Below are 9287 nucleotides of genomic sequence, written 5' to 3'. Positions count from 1 at the left end.
TAAAATTTTTGTTAGAAATATTAGTTGCTAACACAAAAAAAATTAAATTAAAACAAACTTTTTATTTCCTCTCCTTTGTTATTAAACTACCCTATTTATTTAACCTTTATTTCTTTTATTTAATGGGATGACCTCTTTGTTTTCCTTCAACATTATTATACTTTGTATTTATGTTACCGTAATTTTTTATCTACCCTTTATTCGCAAATTTTTTTTCTTCCCTATAATAAATTTTTGAAATTAATGCGGAAATTAATTACAAAAATTTTCTTAGTATTATAATAATTGAGACAGTCCTATTATGAAAAAAAAACATCTTATTTATCATCTACAAATGATTTTTGTTAACGCAAATGAAAAGTCTCATATCTATAATTTGTGTTACAGAGTAATAGTCTTTGAGCTAGTAGTTTGTTTATATTGCAATGATTCCTCTTTAATTTGTTGTATCTCACATTACTAACATCACTCGAAACATTTATCACTAAAATAAATTCACAATTTAACAACGTACCTAAAGAAAAGGATGGTATAACATTTAAACATACCAAAAAAGCTATTGAGAGTAAATATGAAGAACGATGGAATTCCGATAAGACAAATTATTATTAAAAATAAGGATTACAGTTTTGTCATTCATTCTCGAACTCACTTTAGTAGCTAGTAGTCTAAAAGTTTCCGTCTATCAATTTTGTATTCAACCAAAATGATTAGTCGCTCAAAAATCAAGCAAATTACGTAGTCTGGGGTTTGGGGATTTAGAAAGCGACCATTTTCATCCGAACATCTCAAATTATATAAACCTGACAAAATAAGAAAACCATATAAGGACATGACATGAAATAATTAAAGGCACAATAATCTAGAGTACTATATCAAATCTTACTTGTTAAAAAACACAAACAAAATTCATGGCAAGATAAAACATGCATACTGCTTACATCTCAAATCTCTTCCATTAGAAGACAATATATCAATGTATTTGAATTCCGATTAAAAAAATCCTACAAAATAAATAATGAAGTAAAAGTTAAGATAATTTTACGATTGTGGTAAGCAAATTTCGCTAAACACTTGCTAATAAATTACTTAAAGAGTCGAGGTTTTGGTGATTTAGGGAGCGACCATTGAACACCTCAAAACATATAAACCTAGCAAAATAAGAAACCATATAAGTACATGGAATGACAAAATAAAAGGCACAATCATCTAAAGTAATATATCAATAATTTAATCTTACTTGCTAAAAAAAATCAAACAATAATCATATCAAAATAGAACGTACTACTTACCTCTTAAATCTCCTCAGTTAGAAGATAATATATTGGTGCATTTGAATTTCCATCAAAGAAATACTACAAAGTAAATAATGAAGTAAAAGTTAAGATAATTTTATGATTGGAGTAACAAATTCAAATAAACACTCAACTCGATAACAATTTGCGCCACTTAACGCATTTGGTGTGTATTGTGGAAGACATCATTTAAAATCTACCAAACTTCCATATGCAAAACAAATTGTTTGGTTTGAATAAAACCAAGAAGCAACTACTATGTAATTGGTAGAGCAAAGGGTGGATATCGACATGTGATGGTGTTCATCTATTGAAGTCAATAATTTAAATGATAAAATGAATAAGACTTATAATTAAATGGAATAAACGGGGAATTTCAAATGGTAGAATTAATTTCCTAAAAAAAAACGTAGAAACTCATAGATGGGCGGAGTAAATGGTAGAATGTTGATAGTTTTTTTAATTAAATTTCTCAATTATTTGTTTTGACATTTAAGAAGCAAATATAGATATGAAAATTTCTAACAAAATTTGGCAGGGTATTATAAGTGGAATTTACTTCAGAGATGTCACATATGTTTTAGATGGCTTAAGAAGATGTCATGTCACATTGTTCAAGCTAGCTTTTTTATATTGTTTATAAATTATAGATAGATATAACATGTCACCACATATCAGAGATTCATATTATCATTTTATATTACACACTATAATAGAAAAAGGAAAAACCCGTCAAAAATGAAAGAGTATTCAAGCCAAAAGAAAAGTGTAAACATTACCATTATTTCTAATTTCATGTAATGTTATTGATTTGTGAGTATGACACTCTCCTGCAATTCGAAAACAAACACAAAATAATAACTAAATTAGATTCTAACTATTAATTCAAAACATAATAGGGATAAAAATAGAAACAATACACTTAGTTCTCTATGTATTTTTTATCTACCGGCTTTTGTAATAAAAATGAAAATTAGGATCGGCGTGATATTTATAATAAGATCATTTTTGTAATTAATTCTCCTATTAATTTTAGCAATTTATTTGGAGGAAGAAGAAAAATTTTGTGAATGAAGGGAAGATTAAAAATTATCATAACATAATTCATAATAATGGTGATTAATAACATACTACCATTAAATAAAAGAAGTATATATTACATCACAATAGTGTTATTGAGAGACCTCTCACATGATAGATTCATAACCTCAAAGATAGATTCATAACAAAAGTTGTAAGTGGAAAATAAAAAGTTTATACTAATTTATTTTTTGTGTTTGTTGTATTAATTTATTTAAGAATAATGATGATAATAATGTCATTTTTGTTAGACATTTAAGTACATTTTATGCATATATAAAAGGGTTAATTTAGTAAATTTACATTGTAGAGATTAGTGTCATGTCACAAATTTTTTTGTCATGTCACAATTAAACTTTTGCCATGTGGCATTGTCTATACGTGGCTTTAATTGGTCATTTTAGAGTAGCCTTTTAATAATATTGTATAGATAACATGTAATAAAAATACTACTAATGTAATGTAAATAAAGTACTAATGGTAAACTATGCGTAAACTAATAGTAATGTAAAATCGTAAACTAGAAATAGAAATACCTTAATAGGAATGAACTTGTAGAGAAGAAACAAATAGAACCAAATGCTTGAAATGTATTAAGAACCAAATGTTGATAACTACAAGCTTAACTTATATTGAAATCTAAAATGAAAACTATTGAGAGAATTATAATGCTTAAGGCTATTGTAAGTATATGAGACGTAAAAATTGAGATGCCTAAGCTATTAAGTGGCTCCCCTTTATATAGGGGAGGGGAGTGAAACGTAAACGAGCTAGAGACATGCAACCCCGATCGGGGTTGAGAGCCCCGATCGGGGTCGTGTGGTTCCAGCCTGTTTACCTTAACTCTCCTCTTAATTGCTTGGAGAATCCTATGTGGGTGATTAATTGAGCGATTAATCACCCGGTTAAGACCTAAACTCTTGGCATCCTAGGTAGCTTGGAATCCTATCTTTTCCACCATGACTTGGACTTGAGTTTGGGCTTGACTTTGATTGTTGACAACACTTGTATTGCACACATTAGTCCATCAAATTTCTCCATACAAAACTCATGCCAATACTCCATGCTAGTCCAATACTTGGTTTCATTTAGCCATTTCACTCTAGTAGCTCATCTTGTAGTAATTTAGCTCCAAAAAGCTTAAGTATCCTACAAAACATGTGGAGACAAGCAAATGCACTACAATAACAAATATTAGCTCAAAACACTATGATAAGTGCTAAATGACATGTAAAATGGATCTAATATAGGAGATGAAAATATATAAAATATGCAATTATCATCAAGCATCCCATCCCTAAGGTGTACCCACTCACAAAGGCATCAAGGAGGTGAACCATGGTGAAGGAGAAGAGAGGTGACGGCATCTAGGTTTTGGAAGAAGGTAGAGAAATGATTTGAGGTTCACGATAAGCGATTTATAATTCCCCGCTGCAAACCCGTTACTCGATCGAGTAACCAACTTACTCGATCGAGTGACGTCTACTCGATCGAGCCCCCAAGTTACTCGATCGAGTAGCCTCCGCTAGATCGAGTAACACACACTCCAAAGCTTACATCGTCACAAGTCATCACTCGTAAGGTTTCCGAAGGTCAAAATAGGTGTCTAAGGTCAGTCAACGTCGGTCAACAGGTCCCTAAAAGGACGGGTATTACAGTCTTGCCCTCTTAAAAGAACTTCGTCCCCGAAGTTCGACTCATCCTCCCCCATGACACAAAACAAAGGAACTAAGGCAACCACCACTGTTCATCCGACACAGGTCAACACAACCATTTAGAAATACCACCCCGCTATGATTGTTCATCAACCATCATCATCACCTACCTTAGCACACATTACACAACACAACTTCCTATCAAGTCACCAACTACCTATTGGGTCACCAAATACACATTGTACACAAAGACAACCAACTCGACTATTACTTGTACTCATCTCATGTTATTACTCGAATATAAACCAATACAACTATCAGGCTATTCCTCCATCGATCACTCGTCAACAACCATCAGTTACAAAACACTCAAAAACGACAGTCCTATTACTGATATATAACAACATATCATTCATTCCACTCATTCATATTAATTCTTTTAACTCAACTCTATTACTCAATCGTACAACACAATTCTACTAACAACAATTCGATTATTTACCACTAACATCCAATTTCATGACAACATAATGAACAATTATTTGAAAACAAGATACAACAACATGCTATTCTATTCAACAATTACAAACTACTACTCAATTTCACAATAACTACTACGAAATTACCCAAACAACCACTTTAAATTACTACAAAATGTCATAAAAATACTATAAAATTGCCATAATTACGTCATTTTCCCAAGCGACATTACTCTTCCCCTCTTAAAAGGAACTTCGTCCTCGAAGTTCACCATCAAAACAACCTTAATTATTACACAAGTCGATAAATTATTATTTCACATTGACACCACAAACAAACTATATTACACATTTTGACTCATGTCAACCACGATACTTCCTTGACATTACATAAATATGACTCATATATATATATATATATATATATATATATATATATATATATATATATATATATATATATATATATATATGAAACTATCGGCAAAGTGAACAACACAACGAGACATCCTATCATCAACTATCAGCCATGTCATCAATTACTTACTTATACGACCATACAATTTGCAACAAGGATTATGACCATTATACACTACATTACCTGAGACAATTAGATTTAGCATACAAAATTATATAAACATCACCGAAGTATAAATCATACAGATATGCACAACTGTAGAACCACCTCTGAGACGGAACAATGATATAACATACCCACAACATAAACATTATAACAAGAACCACCCACTTGATGATATAACCGAATTTTAAAATGAAATAAATATCGTACAGGGTTACTCGATCGAGCTCGTAAGGCACTCGATCGAGCTGGGGTTACTCGATCGAGTTCATCAGTTACTCGATCGAGTTAGCTGAGATCAGAATGTATCTCAAATGTCACTTCTGCAGTTACTCGATCGAGTGAGGGGCACTCGATCTAGTAGCCACAGGCCACTAACCCCCCAATTCACCACTTCGTAAGGCCAAGGCAACATATACATGAGTCGGAAATTCATTTTCGATACTAGCAACCTGCATAAAAGTCTGAAAAACACCAAAAGTACGACCTTCTAGCCAAAATACAAACCAAATTCTAATAAAAGTACCAACAGTCAAGTGCCACAACAACAAGTCATCAAACCGCGTACTAAATATAACAAATCCATAGGAGCGGGTATATATGAAACAAAACCAAGGAAATAAACATCACTCCATGGGTTGCTCATCCATCTCCACATCTCTACCACCGCCCCCGGACGTGGCCGCTCCAGCTGTACCCTCACCCGCGATGCCACCAGTGCCAGAATCGGCTCCCACTCGCCATGGTGCCAAGCAACCGTATAGGTGATGAGGCTGTCGCAACCTATCAAAAATAACCAACTGGTCTCTAACTAATATAGCTAGGGAAGTCGGGATCGTATCCACAGGGAGACTTAAAATGCTCTCTACTTGCTAACTAAAGTCTGTCTGGGTAACAAATTCGGAGTTGTTTGATTTTGTTTGCTAACTACAAGTAGTGAAGGGAAGAGAAATAAAAGATTAGAGAAAGAGTATAATAGTATGGAGAGAAGAACTAGAATTGTCGGTTCACCAATAAATGTCTAACAATATTATCTAGGTCACAGATCGGTCGCAAATATCAGTCTAAGGGGTAGTGAAAAGGTCCTCTCGGACCACTAATCGCCCTAGAATGCTTCTAACGGGCTCTCGCAACTTATTAGGGCACTCTAATGTTTATAGCAGGTCTAACCCTCACCAGGCTCTCGATCTTAGGTCGGGGTTTACTGGATCAATTGATGTGATCATAATTAGCGCATATTTAGCCCCCGAATTAGCCTTGTTCCCATGCTTTTTAGTGCATATTTGGGTCATTTCTTATCTTTAGTTCTTTGTTTTGCATATTCTTTGAGATTTTGATCCCTTGGTAGGAAAGGAGTAAGAATCTTGCATTTTCATGGCAAAACGAGACTAAATTGATCGAATTCAATGACCAAGCATCAAGGAGAGACAAGATTAGAAGGCCTTTGTACATATTATAGTAGAAGAGCAATGTTGAGAAAGGATCCTTGAGTCCCCAAGGAAATCCCCAAGGAATTTATGAAGAAAAGGGAAGAAAAGAAGAAGGTGTCTTGCTGAGTGACAATCCGTGCGGATTGTCACCAATCCGGCCGTCCCCCAGCTGCACAATCCGTGCGGCTTTCCTCTAATCCGCTCGTATTCCACCTCCACAATCCGCCCGGATTCCCTCGAATCCGCTCGGACCCCATCGCTTAATCCGCCCGTCCGACCTTATTCCGCCCGGATTCCAAAGACAAAGACGATTTCCTCTTCTCCAAGTTAAAAAGAAAGAAGCCCTTCCTTCGAAAAATACCGGCTCCTCCTTGCTCAATCTAAAAAGTGTAATTACTAGTTTAGCCCTTAGTTAACCCTAATGCATCCTCCCTAATTTCCACTATAAATACCCCATTAGTCTAATTAGAGGAGCATGTTCCTCTTACCAATAATTAGAGTAGTTAATATCAATCAAATCTCTCTTTAGTATTGTAATCAACAATTAATCAAATTCTAATACAAGTTTTATTTCCTTAATCTCTCTTTTGTTCATCCTTTATTTTGGGTAATTGAAAATTATTTGGGTTATTGTTGGGAGATTGACAACCTTTCAATCAAGCATCAAGTACTTCTTTTATCTTTGCTTTATTATTGGAATCATTAGTAGGTATAATTCTCTTAATCCCTTTTTAATTATTGTTAATTACTTTCATTTATTCATCATGTTTCATATTGTTGGTATGATTGACAACCTTGCTAGCATGATCAACATGATAATGAGTGAGTAGTCTCTTAGCTAGGGTTAAATGGGTGATTAGGGGAAACCAACATGGGGAATGATTCATGCTTAAATTAATATGCTTTCATGTTTTATTTGCTTGCTTGTTTTGATCTCAACTCATGCACATGTTATATTTGATGAAATGCTAAGCCTATGAATCCTTGCATTTACTATCATCTTCTATCTTTTCAATGAGACTTGTAAGACATAACCCAACTCGAGTCTCATTAGACCATGCATGTTGTTGAGTAGGGAAGATTAAGTCGTCTAGTAGGTGTTGTACAATCTAATCGATTCGGCTCCGGGACCCAAACTTTCCTAGGATTGTAAGATATAACCCAACTCAATCCATCATAACAATAATTGCTTGCTTATAATTTGAGAACATGTTTGTATGATCAATTCCCATGATTCCCCTATGATCCCATGACACCCTAGTGCTTTTTAATCAATTGTTTACACCCCTTTAATTCATCTTGCTTGTTTATTTTCATTGTTATTTTAGTTTAGTGACCTTTTACATCAACCCAATTTGTGACACCCCTTAGACACCACTAGTTGCAATAGAAATCTCATTTCAATACCTGTCCTTTGGGATCCGACCTTTACTTGCCTCTTTACTAATTGTAGAGTTGTTTGTGAAGCTATAAATTGTGTTTTGATTCGGACGTGACCCAACGACCACACCTTTAATTGTGAACACGAAACGGACCGATCAAAAATGGCGCCGTTGCCGGGGACGGTGTTTACTTGACTTAGATTTCTTTTTATTGTTATTAGTTGTGTCTTTCTTCGCCTTGGGGAAGTAAAACTCCTCGAGGTTTGTTCTAATTGTTTTCGAGTTGTTTGATATTTTGCATGTCTAGAAGGTCTCAAGGTGATTTGTTGCCTTTTGACCGTGAAATTGAAAGAACCTTGACGAACAATAGGAGATTCGCTAGGAGGAATTTAAGAGGTATTAGTGAGATCGTTCAACCCACTAGTGAGTTCATCAACCCTTTCGCAATAGAAGGAGAGGAGAACCCATTACACAATACCCCACAAAATCCACCTACAATGCCTAAATTCTCGTCACATTCCGTACCCACCGAGGAGAATCTACCAAATGGTACTCCTACACCGCAACATCTAACCGGAAATTTTATTGCCAAGTCCGCCTTCATCCAATTAGTTGAGAGGAGTCAATTTGGGGGGATGCCTAGTGAAGACCCCCATTCTCATATGGAAACCTTTGCGACTATTGTGATGAAATCTCTCAAACGGGCGTGACTCAAGACCAAATTAGATGGGTCTTATTTCCTTTTTCTCTAATCGGCACCGCGAAGCAATGGTTGAAGGGCCTTGACAAGGCCACCCTCGGAATAGATTCTTGGAAGAAGTTGGCTCTAACTTTCTACAAAAAATTCTACCCACCGGAAAAGACTAACATGCTAAGAGCTCAAATTACGGGTTTTAAGCAAAGGGATGAAGAATCTTTGTATGAAGCTTGGGAGCGGTTTAAGGGAATTTGTCGCTCATGTCCTCACCATGGACTTAGCGAATGGTTTTTGGTACAACAATTTTGGAACGGTTTATATGAGGATTCAAGGAACATTCTCAATATGGGATCAAATGGAATGTTCACCGAAGTTGATGACAATCAAACATGGAACAAGATTGAGGAAATGGCGGTCCATAACTCACAATATAGTAGACCTCGCAAGGCTACTAGAGGAGGAAAGCATGAAGTGGACTCCGTTACTCAATTGGGTGCTCAACTTAGTGCTCACATTGACACAATCAACTTGAAGTTTGAACAAGCTATGGCTAGACTTGAAGAAAACTCAAAATCATCAAAGCATCATGTTAATGCCATGACGGCATCCTCATCAATCCCAAGTGGGATATGTGAGAATTGTGGAACTTTGGGACATGACCAAGGTGAATGTAGGGGAATAAATGAACA

The 9287-nt window shown here is 35.1% G+C and overlaps 1 non-coding gene across 1 annotated transcript; it reads right to left on the bottom strand.

Moving 5' to 3' along the window:
* Positions 1 to 8769: 8769 nt before the first annotated feature.
* LOC141617847 (small nucleolar RNA R71) lies at positions 8770 to 8876 on the bottom strand. Its single transcript, XR_012531225.1, has one exon. It is a non-coding gene; the product is annotated as a small nucleolar RNA R71 (small nucleolar RNA).
* Between the last annotated feature and the right edge of the window lie 411 nt (positions 8877 to 9287).

Source organism: Silene latifolia, chromosome 1 (genome assembly GCF_048544455.1).
Source record: "Silene latifolia isolate original U9 population chromosome 1, ASM4854445v1, whole genome shotgun sequence".
NCBI lineage: Eukaryota > Viridiplantae > Streptophyta > Magnoliopsida > Caryophyllales > Caryophyllaceae > Silene > Silene latifolia.
This window is presented reverse-complemented; position numbering and strand designations above follow the sequence as displayed.